General features: G+C 50.3%; 1 pseudogene; it reads right to left on the bottom strand.

Annotated features, from left to right (window-relative positions):
* Nucleotides 1–1,329: 1,329 nt before the first annotated feature.
* On the bottom strand, nucleotides 1,330–10,097 carry LOC147913152 (ATP-binding cassette sub-family C member 11-like; annotated as a pseudogene).
* Between the last annotated feature and the right edge of the window lie 1,751 nt (nucleotides 10,098–11,848).

Genomic DNA, 11,848 nt, shown 5'->3' with positions numbered 1-11,848 from the left:
GCTGCACATTAGATACACCTAAAGCTTTAAAAGTCCCAACACTCAGTCTCCACCCCAATCATTGGAATCAGGAGGTCTAGGAGTGGACATCGGTATTTGCTAAACCCTTTGGGTGACTCCAAAATGCAGCCAAGGTTGATAACTGCTCCAGGAAGAGACAGCTCCGAGGGAAGGTGTGATGGGGCCTGAAGATGGGGCGGACATGGGCTCTACTTCCTGTCCTCTGGCTCAGGGTCGGCGCTTTCCCTGGTGGATTCTCTGCAGCTGCATCTGAAACCAGAGGCCTTGATCACATTTTTTGGAAGAGCCTGCCATCTGCTGGCTAAGGTAAGGAAAATATGGCAGCTGAGTTTGGCCTGGGGAAGCACACCAGGCTCAGGAATAGTGGCAGGGGCACTCAGTTTATGGAGAGCTTCTCACAGGTGACACATGCAGTTCCCCACAGCAGCTCTGGGAGGGGGCAGGGCAGGCTGAGCAGGGTCACCTTCAACTTGCAAGTGAGCGACTCTGCGACCCTGCAGCCTTGGGAGGGGATGGGAGCAGGAGGGCCTCACAGGTGCTCTTCAGGACCCAAGAAGTAAGAGGCAAGGACTGAGGGCACGGGGCCAACCAGGCACAGGGATTTTTAAGAGAGAGAACATATCCACTTAGGAAGTGCCCTGTAGAGAGAAGCAGGTGCTGCCTAAGAACCCCAACAAGGGGACAGACGGTGACATACACGTGCCACTACCTCTAGGACTCTGGCTTTCTGCTGTGTGTGGTCCAGGGATTGCCTCAGCCTCCATCATACTTCATTCCTGCGGGGATCTGTGTGCTGTTCTCTCTGCCTGGGACATTCTTTCCTGCCCCAGTCCCCTTCATCTGAGCAAATGTTGTTCACTTTTCAAGTCTTAGCAGACCATAACCTCACTTCCACCAGGAAGCCTGCTCTGACTGTCCGCATCTCCTGCACCCTGTCCTGTCTTCCTGTCAGTCGTTTCTGGAACCGCCTGTTTACGCGTGTCAACTTACTTGTTTACTGTTTACTCACTCTCACGAGATCCCAAATTCCAGGAGGGCAAGGATATCATTATATCCCCAGGACCTCCCCACTGCAGGAAACAGAATAGGAAATATTTGTTTACTGAATTGTTTTTTCTTTTGGCAAAATCAGACACTGTGATCTGAAAACAAAGAGAAAGTCCTTTGAAACATACTTCCCAGTAATAATGAGGTCTCCCTAGAAGTAAATTGAAAATAATTATCTTTTCTATCTATATATCTGTAACCACTTGGCGGGTGGGGTGGGGGGTGGGCAACAAATTATCTCATTTCCAGTTGGCATGTGTTAAAAGTTAACACTTTATTTCACCCATCTGTGCTCCTAATCAGTAAACAAACATATGGTAGACAGCTACTTTTTTGGGCCTGCCAGCATCCATATCCATTCCTCCTTCACGTAGTAAGAACACTCCAACATTATTTTGAGAAACAAGTCCCTCCACTCTCAGTTCATGTGATTCAGGAGAGCTGACCCCATCCCCAGGCCCAGGTGTGGGCAAGTGACTCTGGCCTGTCCGTTACTGTATTCCAACAGCCTAGCATGTGGTTGGTTCAGGGATGAGCACACGACCCAAGTCAGCCCAATGAGATTTAGCCCTGGAGCTCTGCTGGAATCACTGGGGAAAGAAGACCTGAGCGTGCTGAGCTGGTGGGAGGGGAGTCTTAGCTGCTGGCAGCCTTGCTGCCACCATGAGGAGAGAAGGCCAGAGAGTGAAGACAAACACAGGAAGGCAGAGCTGAGAGAAGAGAGGCAGAGTCCACGAGGCAGACATGCTTTGGATGTTGGCACCCAACCCAGAACTTTTTCTGGATCTTTCTGTTACATGAGCCAATAAAGTCCCTTTTTCTAGAAGTCAAGTTGAGGGAATTTCTGTTCCTTGCAGCTGAACGAGTACCAGCTAACATAGAAACAGAACAGAGAGTGTGACTTTTCCTTATTTTTACTTTGTACTAAATCAAACATCATTTGAACACTTTTAACAGATCAGAAAACTACAACAAGCTTTTACGTTATTATGAAATAAGTCCACATATCAGTTGAAAAGAGAACATATGATGATTTGACCACATGGTCTCAAATGTGCTGGGGTTCTCAGGTTCGGGAGTAACAGAGTGGCCTATTCCAGGTTTTGCTTCCTCAATCTCCTTTTCCATCCCGTTGCCAGCACCCCTCAGCCCATTTCAGCCCTGCATTCAGGAGCCGACTCTGCACAGAAGGTCACAGGTTGTAGGCCTCACAGCTGCACTCTTGGGAACTTCAGGGGGCTCGGCCACCAGACTCCCTGCAGTCTCCATTTCTCCTTAGCCCAGCAAAGAACTGGCTGTTGCCAGCAGGGCTGCAAACATGGACCCGGGCCGCTTCTGCAGGACCTCAAGTCTGTGAAACTCTACAACCTGGGAGGAGAAGAAAGGAGGGGAGGGGACAGGGACACAGCTGAGCTCGGTCTTGAAGATTCGAGGGCCTCCTGTGGCGCTGGCCTGAGTGCATGTCCTCCCACCAGCCCAGGGACGCAGCTCTCACCTTCTCACTGCTCATGACCAGGATGCGGTCACAGTTGAGGACAGTGGTGATGCGGTGTGCAATGACCAGCACTGTGCAGCCCTGGAAGGCTTCACGGATTGTGCGCTGGATCAGGGTGTCAGTCTCCATGTCAATGGAGGCCGTGCCTTCATCAATTAGGACGATCTGGTGAATACAAAACAGGGGTGAAGGCAGCCTCCTCGGACCCCGAGACCTGGGTCTAGTCCTGGGTGTACCACTAATTCACTGAGTCCCTGAGCTGGAAAATGAGATATCTGGACTGAGTGCAAAACCCACCTGGAGCCTTAATTGTCCGTTACCTTATGCACAGAATGTGAGGTCTCAACCAAGGGCCAACTAATGTGTAGTGACCAGAGAACTGAGTTCTTGAAAATGAAGATGTCCCAGCGGCAACTTCTTTTTCATGAACTGCCTTCCTATTTGCCTGAATTAACGTAGAGCAGTGGTCCCCAGAGGGGGCGTGCACACTCCCTGGGTGGCACATGAGATGGTGTCACCAGGATATGGCTACACGTTCTTTTTACTTTAACATTTCTGTGTTTCTTGCACTAACAATACGCATTAGAAAAGTATAACTACTCAGAAAGTATGATTTCACAAATGTTACTGTTTAAATGAGGCTGTTGAATCACAGGATAGGTGGTATGCAGATATGACCCAAATCATAAAGCGATCACTCAAATTTGGGAAACAGTATAGAGAAAGCGGCTTCGACGTCAAGCACCTGAGTAACTGGGAAATAGGGAACTGAGAGGTTGACAACGGGCTACGTACATATTGCAAATCCTGTCCTTCCTCTCTCTCAGGAAGAGGGAAGGTCTTCCCTCCTCTGAAACCATCTCCCCTGCTTCAGGCCCCGCTGAGCTCCCCTCCTCTCTTCCCACAGCTCTGACAGTCTGCAGCGACATTTTTTGCATTTATCACTAATTAACCATGTTGTGTTAGGTATGTGCATGTGTGTCCAAGTGTGTATACATGTGTGAGTGTCGAGGTGTGGTGTGTGTGTGTGTGTGTGTGTGTGTGTGTGTGTGTGTGTTGCCTCCCCTGGGAGAGAGAAAGTTTGCTCCTAACTAGCCCAGGTAGTCAAGTACCTGAAATTACTGTGAAATATTTGGAAAAGGTAAGAAGCACTGTCATATGAACCTTTTAAAAAATAGGTGATTTTGCCCTGGAACAGCTGTCATCTGATTCCCAATTCCAGTAAAGACAAATGAGTGCCCTGCATCCAGGTTTTAGAAAGAATTACACTGGGCAATTGTTAAATTAAAAAGTTGCTAAGCTTTCAGCTTTTTGTGGGAAAGCGCGTCATGATTCGGCTCTAGCGGTGGAGCATTTCAGCTCAGGTGCGGGATGTCCGGGTGTGAGGGAGCCCAGGCTGAGAGCCCCCCCCACCCCACACACACACCACAGGAACGTGTGGAATGGCACTCAGTGACGTGAGCGCGCCTGTGGATAGCTGTGGAAAGGACATGCAGCACGGTGCCCACGGTCCTGGGGGATGGGGGAGAAGCAGCCCGCGTGGCTTCCCATGCCAGGCGCCACCCGGGACCCCACGTGGCCCCTCAGGGGTCTCACCTTGGAGTTGCGGAGGAGGGCTCGAGCGATGCAGAGCAGCTGCCTCTCCCCCACAGAGAAGTTCTCCCCATTTTCCACCACTTCTGCTTGCAGCGCTTGGGGGAACCTGGAGATCTGGAACATCGAGGAAGACGAGACGTAGGCCATGAAGGCTTGTGGCCATGGAGGCCTGTGGGTGAGACCTGAACTGACCCCTCCGACCTCTCCTGTCACATTTTGTAGCACGGCTGCCCTCTCTCTATGCTTCAGCCACTGATCTTTCTCTTTCTTACCTGCGCCCGTCTCACTCCCATCTCAGGGTCTTTACATACACTGGTTCCTGTGCCTGGAATGTTCTCTCAAAGATCTGTGCCCAGCTGCCTCCTCCATATTGGTCTCAGCCCAAATGTCCCACCCTAAAAGAGGCCTTGTAGGGCGCCCCCTCTAAAGGAGCTGCTCGCCCACTGAGGGGTTGGCTCGCCTCATTACTGCCGTTACGGTGCTTACCACTCTCTGAAAGTGTCTCGAGTGTTCGTTTGTTTGTTGCCTTTCTTTCCCATTGAATGGAAGCACCAGGAGGACAAAGACCTTCCCGCTCGTCTTTGCTGTGCCCCACAGCCTAGAACGTGCCTGGCTCTCTGTTGGTGTCTGAGAGCCATCAGCCTTTATGTAGGAATCCCACATCATCTCACCTCATCATGGATTATTTAATCCATGCCTCAGAGCGGCAGCATCTGGAATACCATGTGAGAGGAGCCCCAGATGCGGGGCACCCCTGTTGAAGAGGCAGGCTAAGACCAAGAATCAGGCCTTGGACTACTTACTGTCTTGCTCAGGAATGTCCTCTCCAAGACATCCCAGATCTGCTCGTCTGAGTATGATCAAAGGGATCCAGGTTGAATCTGCCGTAGGAGAGGAAGAGAAGTGTTCAAGAACCACACGTGACTGTTGAGCGTCTGTCCTATCCACATCAAATGACCAGGAATGGTTAGAGCTGGATTACTGGATTTAGCGAAACCCATGGAACCACTATGAGCGGTTGTTTCTTGTGCCTTCCCAGCACCCATTCCTTCTGCAGGCAGCAGCCCCCAAGTTTTGTTTGGGGGTCACCTCCTGCCTAGCCCTCAAGCCCATGTGGTCCACGTGGGGCTCTACCGCCAACTCCCAGGGTGGAGCATGTGACTTGGGTCTCAGCACATCAGCAGTGGCACCCACTTGGCTCAGTGACTCGATAGGGGTGGGAGGGTGACCAGTCAGAGGGTATCTCAGGACCTTTAAGTCAATCACCAGAAAGAGGCTTGCTCTTCTCACTAACTGGACAGCAGAGGCGGCAACCATCTCGCCTCAGGAATGGGACACGGAGCCCCCAGGACCCTCACTGGAGCCTGAGAGTGGAGCCATGGCAGAGTTAGGGACCTGGGTCCTTGAATCAGCCTTGGCCTTCCCAGTATCTTGAGCCAATAGAGGCCTTTTTAGCTGAAGCCATTTGGGGAGGGCGTGTGTGTGTTTGAATATACAAAACATAATGCATCATTTTAACCATTTGTAGGTATACAATTCAGTGGCATTAAATACATTTACAGTGTTGTGTAACCATCCACTAAAGTTCGTCTTCCCCAACAAAAACTCTGTGGATTAACCAGTCTCCCTCTTCTTCTGTCTCTCTTCCCTCCTCTATTTCACTTTCTGTCTCCATGAGTTTGCCTACTCCAGGCACTTCATTTAAGTGAATTGTACAATATTTGTCCTTCTGTGTCTGGCTAATTTCCCTAAGCATCATGTCTTCAAGGCACATCCATGTTGTAGCACATACCCAAATTTCATTCCTTTCTATGGCTGAATAATATTCCATTGTGTGTATATATCACATTTTGTTTATCATGGATCTGTTAATGGACACTTGGGTTGTTTCTGCCTTTTGGCGAGTGTGAATAATGCTACTAACACTGGTACACAAATATCAGTTCAAGTCCCTGCTTTCAACTCTTTGGGTAAATACCGGAAGTGGAATTGCTGGATCATACAGCGATTCTGTGTTTACCTTTTTGAGGAACTATTGAATTGTTTTCCACAGTGGCTGTACCATTTTACTTTCCCACCAGCAGTGCACAAGGGTTCCATTTCTCAACAACCTTGCCAGACTTATGTCCCTTTTTCTTTTCTTTCTTTGTTTATTATAGCCATCCTAGTAGCTGTCAGGATGTCTCACCATGGTGAGGTTGCTTATTCTTTCTCTTGCAGTGAAAGAATCCTAACTGATCATCCAGGCAACTAACACGCAGGTTGGGATCTATCTAGATATTAATCCCTTTCAGGTTTGCACCTGCATTTGGCAGAGGAAACACTCCCTGTCAGGCAGCCACTCCGTCCTGACTAAAATGTGTTCTTAACCTCTGCCTGATCTTCCCCCCATTCTGGCAGCCACACTCTCGTGTGTGGGTCTAGACTGTATTCCAGAAGCAGAAGGGCCAATGCCTTATTTACATGATACATGATAGCCTGCACAGCACTTTCACAGTGGGCCCATTGACACCCTCTCCCACATGAGATGGGTATACTCCTTTCATTGATGAGGAAATTATGGCTTATCAGTGTCAAATGGCTTGTTCAAGGTCACAGCGCAAGTCAGACTGAGACAGGCTGGAATCAAAGGCACTCAGAGTTAGGGAAACCTTAAAGGGCAGAGAACCCAGATCTCCTGGTCTCCAGTCCACAATCCTCCTGCTGCAAAAGAATCATCCCTGGTTATGGGGTTAGACTACCTGGGGTTACAGCTCATCCTGACCATTTACTTGAGTGTCTCCTTAAACAAGTCATGTTTCCTCTCTGAGTTCAGCCTCTTCACCTCTAAGGGGGGATAATAACAGTGCCTGTCTCATACGGTTGTCGTGACAGTTAAATGAGAGAGTATTAAAGCATGGGGCTGCCACACATAAACGCTCACAAATATTTATTAATATTTTTACTACTCCCATAGCAAGGTACAATAGATTTGGCCAAGTTCTACCTTAACACATATCTATCACTAAATGTTTTCTCATTCCCTAAAACAACACAATCATTTGGAAATCCTCTGTTTGTGCACGTATTATGCACTCTCCTGGAAAGACTTTCTCCCCTTTTTCTGTAGGTAAGCTCCTACTTATCCTTCAAGGCCATGCTCACATGTCCCTTCCTCTGTGAAGCCTTTCTGGATTCACCAAGGCAGAGTTATTTGTCCCCCTTTCAGGCTCCCTTAGCACTTTGTCCATGTCTCTGGTGTAGCAGTTACCTCTGGACATTATAATTTGTCGCTGCCTTAATCTCTGCAGACTGTTTCCCTGCCCCCAGCCCAACTATACTGTGAACTCCTGGGGAGGGGGGCAGGGGCAGTGATCATCATCAAAGTGTCCCCAGTCCCTCGCACAGAGTCTGGATCTGGTAGAGGCTCAGAAAAGACAAGTTAAATGGCTGAAAGGAGGAAGGAATGAAGGAATGATGAATGAATGAATGAACAGAGCCCTGGGGTTCAGTCTATCCTCTTACTTCTTAGAATGCTCCTTACATGCTTCTGAAACACGGGGGAGCTAGCTTCGCTTTTAATGCATCAGTTTCCTCAGTGTCCATGCCTTGGTGTTCCCACACAGCTGACGTGCGCTGTCAAGTGGGGGCACTGAGCTGGACGAAGTCTAGTCCCGGAGTTGACTTCTGAGGAAACAGAAAGTGTGGAGAAGAGACTGAAAGATCCAGTGCGGTCTGCTTCACTGACTTGACAGGCTGGATTATTCTCTCCTCTCCACTGCCTGGAGTACGTACGCTGTGAAGAAGCGCTTCCTAAGGTCCGGCCTAAAACCCCCCATGGCCTTACCAGTGGGTAGAGAGAATAGACCACATCCAGACATGAAAGAATATGGTAGCCATAGTGAAAATGCTTAATGGTGAACTGAAATCTGAACAATCCCATCAGGTTTTTAAAAATAAAACTATGCCTTCCTTTGGTTGAGGACGTTATGATTTACAAAGTGCTCTTGATTATATCAGGGCCTCCTTCAGTCCTCGGTACCCCTCAGAGAGCTGGGCCAGGTCGGCCGGAGTGGCCCAGCATGCCAGGGAGAGATCCAAGGCCCAGAAATTGGGGCATTGGCCAACAGCTACCCAGAGGCAGCCCCGCCCTGGCATCCTCGTCCTGTGGCTCCTCCCTGGAGCTCATCCTCTGCACCTGGTTGGCCTTTGGCCCAGCACTCACCTGATGGTTCCTGAGAGCAGGATGGGATCTTGAGGGATAACCGAGAGCTTGGATTGCAGGTCCTCCAGGCTGATGCTGCAGATGTCCACGCCATCGACGAGAACTGCCTGCCGCTGGCTCCACCAGGTGGAAGAGAGCCACCCCAAGGAGGACTTCCTGGTGGGCAAGAACAAAGCGGGGCCTCAGTTTCCTGAGTCTGCACCAGGGGCAGCACAGGTCATGCCTGGTGTTCACACCAGACCCACTCTCCACTCTTTGTCATGCTGAGCCCTCAGAGGGCAGAAGAGGGCTGCAGGCTCTGCTCCAAGGGGTGCCCCAAACCAAGAGCAGCTTTCTTACAGCCCAGATCAGAGGGCACGAATGGAGCCCCTGGACTAAATCCAGCCCACGTGGGTGTTTTGTTTCATACACACGGTGTTAGTGTTGTCTTTAAACTCTTTGCCAGCATTAAAACATCCAAAGATCCGACATACAAGAATTCAAATTGCATGCTTCTCTTGAAACTCAGCAGAACCAGCAACACTGGTCCCATGTCCTCCAGGCAACAAGCGGTCGGAGCCGAGGCAGCTGCTCCCTGAGAGGGAACAGTGAGCTCCTTCAACACACTGCCCGCCCACCCTCCTTCCATCATACCCAGACCCTCTTCACTCATCTCTCTTACTTGCCAGCCCCAGAGGCAGTGAGATTTCAACCTCTGCTCTAAAAGATAAGGTCAGTGGGGTGGATGCTGTGAGTCTTGTTCACCTTCATGCTCCCAGTGCCTGGCAGAGAGCAGGTGCTCAAGAAATTCCTGCTGAATGAATACAGTCAACTGGACCAGTATCTACTGAGACCTGCTCTATGTCAGACCCCCGCCCTCTCAGGCCACCTGCAGGCGAGAGATGGAAAGGGAAGAACACACGCGAGAATACAGCTGGGAGCTCCTCACCCTGCAGCAGTGCAGGTCCTGCAGGGGCCTAAGGAGGCGGAGAACATGAAGGTCTCGCCTTCCCGGGGGGCCTACCTGGAAGAAGCAGCTCTGGGAGCAGAAAGGTGGGGCAAGAACCACGTCTGAGTAGTGTTTCTGAACAGCGTCTTTGCACAATGCAAAAAGTGGGAGTGAGTGACACTTGGGCCAGATCTGTGAGAAGTGATAGGAGAGGAAGGGAAGCAAGGGAGTCTGAAAGCAGAGGGGGAGAAGGAGGAGGCTGGTAAGAGAGGTCTAGGAAGGGAGGAGGGAAAAGGGGACCCACATTGCACTCCTGGACCTTCTCTCCGCCCTCGCAGAGCCCCTGCACTGCCCCTGCTGGAAGCCCTCCTCCCAGGCATCCTGTTGGCCCCTGAGCCCAGGCCACCGGAGCTCAAGGACCCACCAACCCTGGGAGTCTGTGGAACACCTCCCCCTTATTCCCTCCATGGCATTTGGCACAACTGCAATTCTCTTGTTTCTTTGATGACTTGTTTAACATCTGTCTCCTCCACTGGATCCCGTGGCAGCAGGGACGCTGTGTTTCGTTCACCAGGTCTGGCACAGGGCCCACCACAAAGTGAGGTCCCATCGTATCTCAGGGGTCACTGAGTAAACACATGTGCAAAATAGCTCTGACACCCAGAGGCCACGGTTGAGGATAGGGGATGCCCCAGGAGGCTCAGCTCACCAGAGCCCGTCCTTCCCACGATGCCCACCACTTCTTGCCCGTGAATCGTCAGGTTGATGCCATTGAGGACAATGAGTGTGTTGTGTCTGTATTTCATCTGATAATCCTGGAATGTGATTTCCCCGCCCTGTGGCCACCTGTGGGGACAGTTCTTGCCTTCTCTGTGTAAAGGAGCCTCAGGGACACACATTTCGTTTTTGAAGAAAGAAAAAGAAACCAATAGTTAGCATTACTCTCTGCTCATCCCCTGCTGAGCCACCAGCCACTAGCCATTGGGTGTGTCACCCACTCCAGCCTGCCTCACACCCTGGTCAAGTCACTGGCTACATGACCCAAGGAACACACCAAGAGGAACGTCCCCTCCCCTACTCTCCGGAAATGTGCGTCATTTTATCTCCAAAGAGCGAGAAACCCTAGAACTAGCTTCCTTGTATTAACATGGAAAACTTTTTCTAATTTACTGTGTGTGGCTCTAAAGAAATAGACCCCAGAAGAATGATGATAAGGGCAGCAGAGCTAACTGATCCCGTGGGGCATGTTTTACAGCTTAGAGCCCTTCTGCAGACTTATCGCCTCTCTATCCTCATCCTGTGGGCTAGGCAATTTTAGATGCATTTCACAGGTGAGGAAAGAGGGGCTCAAACAGTTTCAATGACTTGCTGAAGGTCACACAGCTGGTGAGTGGAGGACCGAGGACTCCAGCCCAGGGCTGCCTGACTCCAAGCCCACGACTCTGCATCAAGCACAGCTGGGTGTGTGGGGAGGAAAGGACGATGGAGAAGAAGGAGGGTCACCTGGCTGCAAGTCCCAGCTCTCCACTGCTGGTGCAGTGTCACCACAGGGTCCCTCATTGTTAAAGATCTACGATTCACAAATTCCACTCACGGCACAGGGGGAGGAGACCTGGCTTTAGAGGGCTCTGCCAGCCCCTGACTGTATAATCTTAAGCATGATGCTCAGCCTGGACAAACCTCAGTTATTTCTTCTGGGTAATGGGATAATAATTCAATCAACCTTATAAAATTGCCTGGTGAGTCCATGAGATAATCTAGATGTAGTAACATTGAGCATTTACTTGGGGCTACACACTGTGCTAAGTGCTTTACATATTACATCATTTAATCTTGGTAATAACCCAATGAAGTAAACACTGTGATTTATCTCATTTCCGAGATGGGGAACAGAGAGGCTGAATAAGTTGTACAAGGTTACACAGCAGATTCAAGTAGAAAGCCTGGACTTGAATCTCAGTGATCTGGCTTCAAAATCTGTGCTCTTAACTACTATGACATAAATTGAAGCAATAATAAGAACAATTATTATTGTCATTATTATTGTACTTGGGCAAAACTCTCATTTCTGAAAAGGCCAGATTATTCCCTCTCCATCCAGGAATGCTGTGAGGGATGTGGTATGGAAGGCATGGGAGAGCTTCCAAGAGATGATGTCCACAGGTCTGGGGAAGATGGGCAGGTAGGGCCTGGAGCCCTGGTTGTCTCCTGGGAAGTGTCGGGGCCCCCGGGGTGCTGGTGTTTGCAGAGGCCACAGAAGCTGAGCTCCACGCATGAATGCGGAGCCATCCCGGGGTACTTGCACCAAACCCAGACCCGTGTCCCACCTTCATGTACTGCAACATCCTCTCCACAGCTGTGAAATATGCCTGTGTCGTGGATCCAACCTGGGTAGAGCCCTGGAAGTTGCCTCCCAGCTGGAATGAAAGAGAACCGTCAGGTCAAGAGGCTGCTAGGTGTGAGTTCATCTCTCCACGCTCCTGAAAACCACGAGTTACCTTTCGCCCTGAGCGACTCCTCAGACCAAGACAATTTCCCTAGAAGAATGGAGCAGATG

Source organism: Ceratotherium simum, chromosome 30, assembly GCF_057802395.1.
Source record: "Ceratotherium simum simum isolate JZ-2026a chromosome 30, ASM5780239v1, whole genome shotgun sequence".
Classification (NCBI taxonomy): domain Eukaryota; kingdom Metazoa; phylum Chordata; class Mammalia; order Perissodactyla; family Rhinocerotidae; genus Ceratotherium; species Ceratotherium simum.
The sequence above is the reverse complement of the archived record's forward strand: the minus strand, read 5'-3'. Positions and strand labels throughout refer to the sequence as shown.